The 10,302-nt window shown below is 40.8% G+C and overlaps 1 non-coding gene across 1 annotated transcript; it reads right to left on the bottom strand.

Annotated features, from left to right (window-relative positions):
- Positions 1-450: 450 nt before the first annotated feature.
- On the bottom strand, positions 451-558 carry LOC148552897 (small nucleolar RNA R71). The gene has a single exon (XR_015892507.1). It is a non-coding gene; the product is annotated as a small nucleolar RNA R71 (small nucleolar RNA).
- Positions 559-10,302: the final 9,744 nt, after the last annotated feature.

Here is a 10,302-nt window from a genome sequence, read left to right as displayed (position 1 = left end):
TCCCAAAAATCCCTCAAATTGAATACTGGGAGCGCCTAGAAGCATCTGTCACCAAGTTACAAGAAGCTGTGGATCAACTGAAGGAAGATGCTTGGAGACTTTACTGCACCAACTTCCAATTTACATGGAAGAAGCATCTCAATTCCTGCCATCGGAGCAAACAACTTTGAGCTTAAACCTCAATTAGTTTCTCTGATGCAACAAAACTGCAAGTTTCATGGACTTCCATCTGAAGATCCTTTTCAGTTCTTAACTGAATCCTTGCAGATCTGTGATACTGTTAAGACCAATGGGGTTGATCCCGAGGTCTACAGGCTTATGCTTTTCCCATTTGCTGTAAGAGACAGAGCTAGAATATGGTTGGACTCTTAACTTAAGGATAGCCTGGACTCTTGGGATAAGCTGGTCACGGCTTTCTTAGCCAAGTTCTTTCCTCCTCAAAAGCTTAGTAAGCTTAGAGTGGATATTCAAACCTTCAAACAAAAAGAAGGTGAATCCCTCTATGAAGCTTGGGAGAGATACAAGGAACTGACCAAAAAGTGTCCTTCTGACATGCTTTCACAATGGACCATCCTGGATATATTCTATGATGGTCTGTCTGAGCTATCAAAGATGTCACTGGACCATTCTGCAGGTGAATCCATTTACCTAAAGAAAACGCCTGCAGAAGCTCAAGAACTCATTGACATGGTTGCAAATAACCAGTTCATGTACACTTATGAAAGGAATCATGTGAGTAATGGGACGCCTATGAGGAAGGGAGTTCTTGAAATTGATACTCTGAATGCCATATTGGCTCAGAACAAAATATTGACTCAGCAAGTGAATATGATTTCTCAGAGTCTGAATGAATTGAAGGAATCATCCAACAGTACTAAAGAGGCATCTTCTGAAGAAGAAGCTTATGATCCTGAGAACCCTGCAATAGCAGAGGTGAATTACATGGGTGAACATGGAAACACCTATAATCCCTCATGGAGGAATCATCCAAATTTCTCATGGAAGGATCAACAAAAGCCTCAACAAGGCTTTAATAATGGTGGAAGAAACAGGTTTAGCAATAGCAAGCCTTTCCCATCATCCACTTAGCAACAGACAGAGAATTCTGAGCAGAATCCATCTAGCTTAGCAAATATAGTTTCTGATCTATCTAAGGCCACTTTAAAGTTTCATGAATGAAACAAGGTCCTCCATTAGAAATTTGGAGGCACAAGTGGGCCAGCTGAGTAAAAGAGTCACTGAAACTCCTCATAGTACTCTCCCAAGCAATACAGAAGAGAATCCAAAAAAAGAGTGCAAGGCCATTGATTTAACCATCATGGCCGAACCTACAAGGGAGGGAGAGGACGTGAATTCCAGTGAGGAAGACCTCCTGGGACGTCCAGTGATCAACAAGGAGTTTCTCTCTAAGGAACCAAAGGAATCTGAGGCTCATCTAGAGACCATAGAGATTCCATTGAACCTCCTTATGCCATTCATGAGCTCTGATGAGTATTCTTCTTTTGAAGAGAATGAAAATGTCACTAAAGAGCAAGTTGCCAAGTACCTTGGTGCAATCATGAAGCTGAATGCCAAATTATTTGGTAATGAGACTTAGAAAGATGAACCTCCCTTGCTCATCAATGAACTGAGTGATCTGGATCAATTGACATTGCCTCAGAAGAAACAGGATCCTGGAAAGTTCTTAATACCTTGTACCATAGGCACCATGACCTTTGAGAAGGCTCTATGTGACCTTGGGTCAGGGATAAACCTCATGCCACTCTCTATAATGGAGAAACTAGGAATCTTTGAGGTGCAAGCTGTCAGAATCTCATTAGAGATGGCAGACAACTCAAGAAAATAGGCTTATGGACAGGTAGAGGACGTGTTAGTAAAGGTTGAAGGCCTTTACATCCCTGCTGATTTCATAATCCTAGACACTGGGAAGGATGAGGATGAATCCATCATCCTTGGAAGACCCTTCCTAGCCACAGCAAGAGCTGTGATTGATGTGGACAGAGGAGAGTTGGTCTTTCAATTGAATGAGGACAACCTTGTGTTTAAAACTCAAGGATCTCCTTCTGTAACCATGAAGAGGAAGCATGAAAAGCTTCTCTCACTGCAGAGTCAATCAAAGCCCCCACAGTCAAACTCTAAGTTTGGTGTTGGGAGGCCACAACCAAATTCTAAGTTTGGTGTTGAACCCCCACATTCAAACTCTATGTTTGGTGTTGGGAGGTTCCAACCTTGCTCTGATTATCTGTGAGGCTCCATGAGAGCTCACTGTCAAGCTATTGACATTAAAGAAGCGCTTGTTGGGAGGCAACCCAATGTTATTTAATCATATCTATTTTATTTTCTTTTTGTTATTTCGTGTTTTATTAGGTTGATGATCATGTGAAGTCATAAAAACTACTGAAAAATCAAAAATAGAATGAAAAAAACAACATTGAAAATAGCACACCCTGGAGGAAAGCAGTCTAGCGTTTAAACGCCAGAAACAAGCATCTGTCTGGCGTTTAACGCCAGAAACAGGCACCAAGCTGAGGTTTAACGCCAGAAACAAGCATCTACCTGGCGTTAAACGCTAGAAACAAGCTACATTTGGGCGTTTAACGCCAAAAACAGGCAACAGTCTGGCGTTAAACGCCAGAATTACGCAGCAAGGGCGTTTTACACGCCTAATTGGAGCAGAGATGTTAAGTCCTTGACCCCACTTGATCTGTGGACCCCATAGGATCTGTGGACCCCACAGGATCCCCACCATTTATTCTCTCATCTTCACACCTTTTCATAACTCTCTTCCCCAAAATAACCTCCACCAATCACCTCCAATTCCCCTCTAAAACCATCATACACCCACCTACACCCACCCACTCAAATTCAAACCATCACTCCTTCCTTTTCACACATCATAACCACCTTAAACCCCCAGTGGCCGAACCATTCACATACCTCCATCTCCTCCATCTCTTCTTCTTCTCATCCTTTTTTTCTTCTTTTGCTCGAGGACGAGTAAACCTTCTAAGTTTGGTGTGGTAAAAGCATTGCTTTTTTTTTCATAACCATTTATGGCACCTAAGGCCAGAGACACCCTCATTGAAGAGGACAAGCCCATCACTAAGAAAAGGATGGAGCAAACAAGAGATCATGGACCTCAACAAGAGCATGAGGAAATCCCCCACCATGAAATCCCTGAGATGCCTCAAGGGATGCACTTTAATCCACAAAACTATTGGGAGTAAATCAATACCTCCCTAGGAGAATTAAGTTCCAATATGGGACAACTAAGGGTGGAGCACCAAGAGCATTCCATCATCCTCCATGAAATTAGAGAAGATCAAAGAGCTATGAGGGAGGAGCAACAAAGACAAGGAAGAGACATAGAGGAGCTCAAAAGCACCATTGGTCCTTCAAGAGAAGGAAGACGCCACCCTCACTAAGGTGGACTCATTCCTTAATCTCCTTGTCTATTTGTTTTCTATTTTCGGTTTCCATGCTTTATGTTTTATTTATGTTTGTGTCTTTACTATATGATCATTAGTGTTTAAGTGTCTATGTCTTAAAGCTATGAATGTCCTATGAATCCATCACCTCTCTTAAATGAAAACTATTTTAAAAACAAAAGAACAAGAAGTACAGGGTTTCGAATTCATCCTTGAAACTAGTTTAATTATTTTGATGTGGTGACAATAATTTTTGTTTTCTGAATGAATGCTTGAACAGTGCATATATCTTTTGAAGTTGCTATTTATGAATGTTAAATATGTTGGCTCTTGAAGAATAAGGAAAAAAGGAGAAATGTTATTTGATAATCTGAAAAATCATAAAAATGATTCTTGAAGCAAGAAAAAGCAGTGAATACAAAAGCTTGCAGAAAAAAAAAATAGCGAAAAAAAAAGAGAAAGAGAAAGAAAAAGCAAGCAGAAAAAGCCAAAAGCTCTTTAAACCAAAAGGCAAGAGCAAAAAGCCAATAGCCCTTAAAACCAAAAGGCAAGGGTAATAAAAAGGATCCAAGGCTTTGAGCATCAGTGGATAGGAGGGCCTAAAGGAATAAAATCCTGGCCTAAGCGGCTAAACCAAGCTGTCCCTAACCATGTGCTTGTGGCGTGAAGGTGTCAAGTGAAAACTTGAGACTGAGCGATTAAAGTTAAGGTCCAAAGCAAAAAGAAGAGTGTGCTTAAGAACCCTGGACACCTCTAACTGGGGACTTTAGCAAAGCTGAGTCACAAAGTGCTTAGGGCCACGGCCAAGACTCATAAAGTAGCTGTGTTCAAGAATTAACATACTGAACTAGGAGAATCAATAACACTATCTGAATTCTAAGTTCCTATAGATGTCAATCATTCTGAGCTTCAATGGATAAAGTAAGATGCCAAAACTGTTCGGAAGCAAAAAGCTACTAGTCCCGCTCATCTAATTAGAATCTGAGCTTCACTCAAAAAAACTCTGAGATATTATTGCTTCTTGACTTATTTGTATTCTATTTTATTTGTCTAGTTGCTTGGGGACAAGCAACAGTTTAAGTTTGGTGTTGTGATGAGCGGATATTTTATACGCTTTTTGGGGTTAATTTCATGTAGTTTTTAGTATGTTTTAGTTAGTTTTTGGTATATTTTCATTAGTTTCTAGGAAAAATTCATATTTCTGGACTTTACTATGAGTTTATGTGTTTTTCTGTAATTTCAAGTATTTTCTGGCTAAAATTGAGGGAGCTGAGCAAAAATCTGATTCAGGCTGAAAAAGGACTGCTGATGCTGTTGGATTCTGACCTCTCTGCACTCGGAATGGATTTTCTGGAGCTACAGGAGTCCAATTTGAGCGCTCCCAATTGCGTTGGAAAGTAGACATCCAGGGCTTTCCAGAAGTATATAATAATCCATACTTTTCTCAAGGATAGACAACATAAACTGGAGTTCAACGCCAGTTCCATGTTGCAGTCTGGCGTTAAACGCCAGAAACAGGTTACAAGTTGGAGTTAAACGCCCAAAACAGGTTACAACCTGGCGTTTAACTCCAGAAACAGCCTAAGCACGTGTAAAACTTAAGTCTCAGCCCCAGCACACACCAAGTGGGCCCCAGAAGTGGATTTCTGGACTATCTATCATAGTTTACTCATTCTGTGCAAACCTAGATTACTAGCTTACTATTTAAACAACTTTTAGAGGATTATTTTGTATCTCATGACATTTTAGATCTGAACTTTGTACTCCTTGATGGCATGAGTCTCTAAACTCCATTGTTGGGGGTGAGGAGCTCTGCTGTGTCTCGATGAATTAATACAATTACTTCTGTTTTCCATTCAAACACGCTTGTTTCTATCTAAGATATTTATTCGCACTTCAATATGATGAATGTGATGATCCGTGACACTCATCACCATTCTTAACCTATGAACGCGTGCCTGACAACCACCTCCGTTCTACATTAGATTGGATAAGTATCTCTTGGATTCCTTAATCAGAATCTTCGTGGTATAAGCTAGAATCTATTGGCAGCATTCTTGAGAATCCGGAAAGTCTAAACCTTGTCTGTGGTATTCCGAGTAGGATTCAGGGTTTGAATGGCAATGACGAGCGTCAAACTCACTAGTGCTGGGCATAGTGACAGACGCAAAAGGATCAATGGATCCTATTCCAGTATGATCGAGAACCGATAGATGAATAGCCGTGCTGTGACAGAGCATCTTGGACCATTTTCACTAAGAGGACGGGAAGTAGCCATTGACAACGGTGATGCCCAACATACAGCTTGCCATGGAAAGGAGTAGGAATGATTGGATGAAGACAGCAGGAAAGCAGAGGTTCAGAGGAACGAAAGCATCTCTATACGCTTATCTGAAATTCTCATCAATGAATTACATAAGTACCTCTATCCTTATTTTACGTTTTATTTATCTTTTTATTATCAATTCACCATAACCATTTGAATCTGCCTGACTGAGATTTACAAGGTGACCATAGCTTGCTTCAGGCCGACAATCTCTATGGGATCGACCCTTACTCACGTAAGGTTTATTACTTGGACGACCCAGTGCACTTGCTGGTTAGTTGTGCGAAGTTGTGATAAAGGGTTGAGATTACAATTGTGCGTGCCAAGTTGTTGGCGCCATTGATGATCACAATTTCGTGCACTAGCCAGGCTCTGGGTCATCCGGAGCTGTTGATAATGGCAAAGTGCCCTCATTGTCCTCTGAAAATGTACCCACACTTGGACCTTCTCCTGTGTACTTCTCTTCTAGTTCCTCCTGGTGAACTTCAGCCACAGTTTCATCTATGATGTCACACTGGGAGATAGATTAATCATCCGGAGGGAGCTTCATAGCTTCATTTAAACTGAATTTCACCATTCTGCCATCTATTTCAAAAGAATAAGTTCCTGAAAATGCGTCCAGCTTGAACTTTGAAGACTTCAGGAATGGTCTTCCAAGCAGGATTGATGATGGCCTTCCTGAGTCATTAGGGGGAATTTCCAGAATGTAGAAGTCAATGGAAAATGTGAGTCCCTTAATGCTCATTAATACATCTTCAGCAACTCCAACCACTGTAATAATGCTTTTATCTGCTAACACAAAACGAGCTGCCGACCCTTTTAAGGGAGGGAGCCTCAAAGTATCATATATAGACAAAGGCATTATACTAACACATGCTCCTAAATCACACATGCAGTCAGAAAATATCACACCACCAATAGTACAATTAACCATACGTGGACCTGGATCACTACACTTTTCAGGTATACCTCCCATTAAAGCAGATATAGAACTACCTAAGGGAATAGTTTCTAATTCATTAATTTTGTCTTTATGTATACATAAATCTTTTAGAAACTTTGCGTATTTAGGTACCTGATGAATAACATCAAAAAGGGGAACATTTACCTCAACTTTTTTGAATATTTCTACCATTTTGGGATCAAGTTCTATCTGCTTCCTGGGCTTCCTTGCAATTTGTGGAAATGGAATAGGAAGGACGTTTTCTGCAGTGTCTGCATCCTTTGGTGCTTCCTTCTGTGGTTGGGCTTCTTCTTCTTCAACCATGTCTTGTATGTCCTCTTCTTCTTCAGCATCCTCTACTTCCACCACCTTTTCAGCTGAGGCGTGTCCTGATGGGATTGGCTCCTCCTGATTCCTCTCTTGCAGTGTGGTTCTGGACCTTAGGGTGATGACATTGATGCCACCCTTTGGATTGGGTAAGGGTTGAGAAGGAATTTCGCTGGAGCTTGCATGTTGAGTGTTTGAAGTATTGGGTGATGCCAGCTGAGAGATCAGAGCTTGTATAGTGGATGCTAGGCCATTAAGTGAACTTTCCATGTTCCTTTGTCCTTGTGCAATAGATTGAAGCACTTCGTCACTCGGAAAGGAATTAGATTGAGTGATCTGCGGAACTTGTTGTTGGTTGTGCTGTGCTCCTTGGGATTGCCTCAGGTGAGGTGCTCTGTAAGGCTGGTTCTGGTTCTGCTGCCTGTTGTTGTTATTATTCCACTTCTGATATCCTAGATTGTCTCTGCTCTGGTTAGAATTATCTCTCCAACCTTGGTTGGAATTGTCCTGCCATCCATGGTTGTAGCTGCCACCTTGATTGTATCCTTGATTGGGGCGGTCATAGAAGTTATGAGTGGCTGCCACAGTGTTGTCTTCCTGCTGGAGCTGTGGACATTCATCAGTATAATGGCTATAATCAGCACAGATCCCGCACACTCTCTGTGGGACTAACTGTTGGCTTTGCTGCGCTTGTTGTTGATTCAATTGCATCTGCTTCAGTAAGTTGGTCATTTCACATATACTCTGAGTCAGAGCAGTAGTTTTCTTGCTAGAAGATACCTCTGCAACAGCTTTTGACCGGCTTTGTTTCTGCCTGTGATTCCTAGTAGATTAAGCCAAGTCGCTGATCAATTGCCATGCCTCATCAGTGGTCTTGTACTTTTTCATAGACCATTGCTAGCACTTTTCAATGTGGTCTTATCTTGGGGTCTCATGCCCTGTGTGACGTAGCCGAGCAACACTATCTTGTTAATCATATGGTGGGGGCATGCTTCCAGAAGGTTGTTGAAGTGCTCCCAGTATTCATAGAGAGTCTCGGACTCGTCTTGAACAATCATGGAAATGTCTTTCCTCAGTTTATCAGTAACTTCAGCTGGAAAGAATTTCTCCAAAAATTCTCTTCTAAGCGTATCCCAGTCAGAAACAGTTGCTGCGGGTTGAGTGTAGTACCACTCTCTCGCCTTTCCCTCAAGAGAGAATGGGAAGGCTTTTAACAGAATAGAAGTTTCATCTGCCCCATCACGTCTGACAGTAGAACAGGCTGCTTGGAAATCCCTAAGGTGCTTGATAGGCTCTTGAGCAGGTAAGCCATGAAACTTAGGCATCAAGTTAAGCAATGTAGTCTTTATTTCAAAATCTATAGCCACTGCTGGGTGATGCGCTTGAAACGGTTACATTGTAAAATCAGGGGCTCCAGCCTCCTGGATAGTAACTCTTCTAGGTGCTGCCATGTCACCTGCATGTAAATCAACCGAATCAGTAGAAAGAGAGCTTGTTTCTTCCTTACGTGACATTTCAGATTTGGCCTCGGGGAGGACTAACCGACACCGAGCTTGCCTTATACGTCAAATATTGGCAAGCTTGGATCCAGAAGTGAACGCGTCATTTAACGAAAGAAACATGCAGCTCATAGTAGCAAAATAAAATACAAATAAATAAATTCAAATCAATAACTTAGCACTCTATTGTAACTTCCCGGCAACGGCGCCAAAAATTCACGTGGCGAAAATTGGCGAGTTAAGAAATCATTGTAAGAGATGCGTTGCAAGTATAGTTCTTAACCAACCAAAAATCTACTTATCAATTTAGAAGGAGTTATCACAAAATTAGAATTAAAATACTGGGAGTATGAATCCTAGGTCGTCTCCCAACGAGTTGCAGAAAGGTGTGCTATTTTATTAATCAGATGTTTTCTAAAATGGTTTGAGTTGATAAACAGGAAATTAAATCAGAGAATTTATGTAATTTAAATAAAAAAAAACCTTGACCGGGAGTAGATTAGTTGGAAGGCCTATCCTTGTTGGAGTTCTCTCAAGATCAATTGATAATTGAAAGTTGTCTGCTTAGTTATCCCTTACCGGATAAAGGAAAGTTAAGCAAGTTGGAAGTCAGTTTCTACTCACAAGTTCTAATCCTCTCCCTTGGGAAGGACTAGTGTCAGTGACCAGATGGCGACCCAACGCTAAACCCAACTATAATCTTACTCTTGAGCATTCCAACTCAAGGTCCTCCTTTCAACCAACTCCCAATCAAGTTATGGAACTACTCGCTCATTATGAATGTAAACTTCGCAAAATAGGAAAAGGGAATAAAGAAAGACATGATGAATAATAATCAAAAGGATCAATTAAAAATAAAAATAGTTCTTGTATTAATAAATTCTAAAAATAATCCAATAGTAACTCTCAATAAATTAAGGATATGAAAGAGTAAGTGACAAGTAAGAAAACAAACTAGAATGATGAAGTCTTGACGGAGGTAACAACTCTTCTCAATATCCTAATCCAAAAGCAATCAAATCAAATTCCTAAGAACTATGAATATGTAGAGAGAAAACCTAAAGGAGGAGTAAAATCAGATCTAAAACTAAAATTATGCCGAATGAATGTTGTCCTTGGTCTCTGCATGTTCCCTGGCTCTAATATGCTTTTCTGGGCCGAAAACTGGGTCAAAACAGGATCCAAAATTGCCCCCATTGAATTCTGCAGATTCTGCAGATCGCGCACATCACGCGATCACGTCATCCACGCGTTTACGTCATCCAGCGTTTTGCCTTGCCACGCGTGCGCGTCGTCCACACATTCACGTCACTTGTGCAGTTTCCAATCTATGCGTTCACGTCAGGCACGCGAGCGCGTCACTGCCATTTCCTCTAATTCATGCGGTCGCGTGAGCTATGCATCCGCGTCGCTTCTCGCTGGTCATTTCCTCAATTTCTTGTGTTCCTTCCATTTTTTACAAGCCTCCTTTCCAATCTCCAAGTCATTCATGCCCTATAAAGCCTGAAACACTTAGCACACAGATCACGGCATCGAATGGAATAAAGGAGAATTAAAATATATAATTAAAAGTCTCTAGAAAGCAAGTTTTCAACCATGGAGTAATTTTTGGAAGGAATTGTAATTACATGCTAATTTAATGAATAAATGGATAAAGATTTGATAAAATCACACAATTAAATACAATATAAACTATAAAATAATGGTTTATCAAATACCTCCATACATTGCTCTGGAAAATCCGCAAAGATGCTCATCATGCACCTTTGGAAAGTTGTC

Source organism: Arachis ipaensis, chromosome B7, assembly GCF_059453495.1.
Source record: "Arachis ipaensis isolate K30076 ecotype BB chromosome B7, ASM5945349v1, whole genome shotgun sequence".
NCBI classification, from domain to species: domain Eukaryota; kingdom Viridiplantae; phylum Streptophyta; class Magnoliopsida; order Fabales; family Fabaceae; genus Arachis; species Arachis ipaensis.
This window is presented reverse-complemented; position numbering and strand designations above follow the sequence as displayed.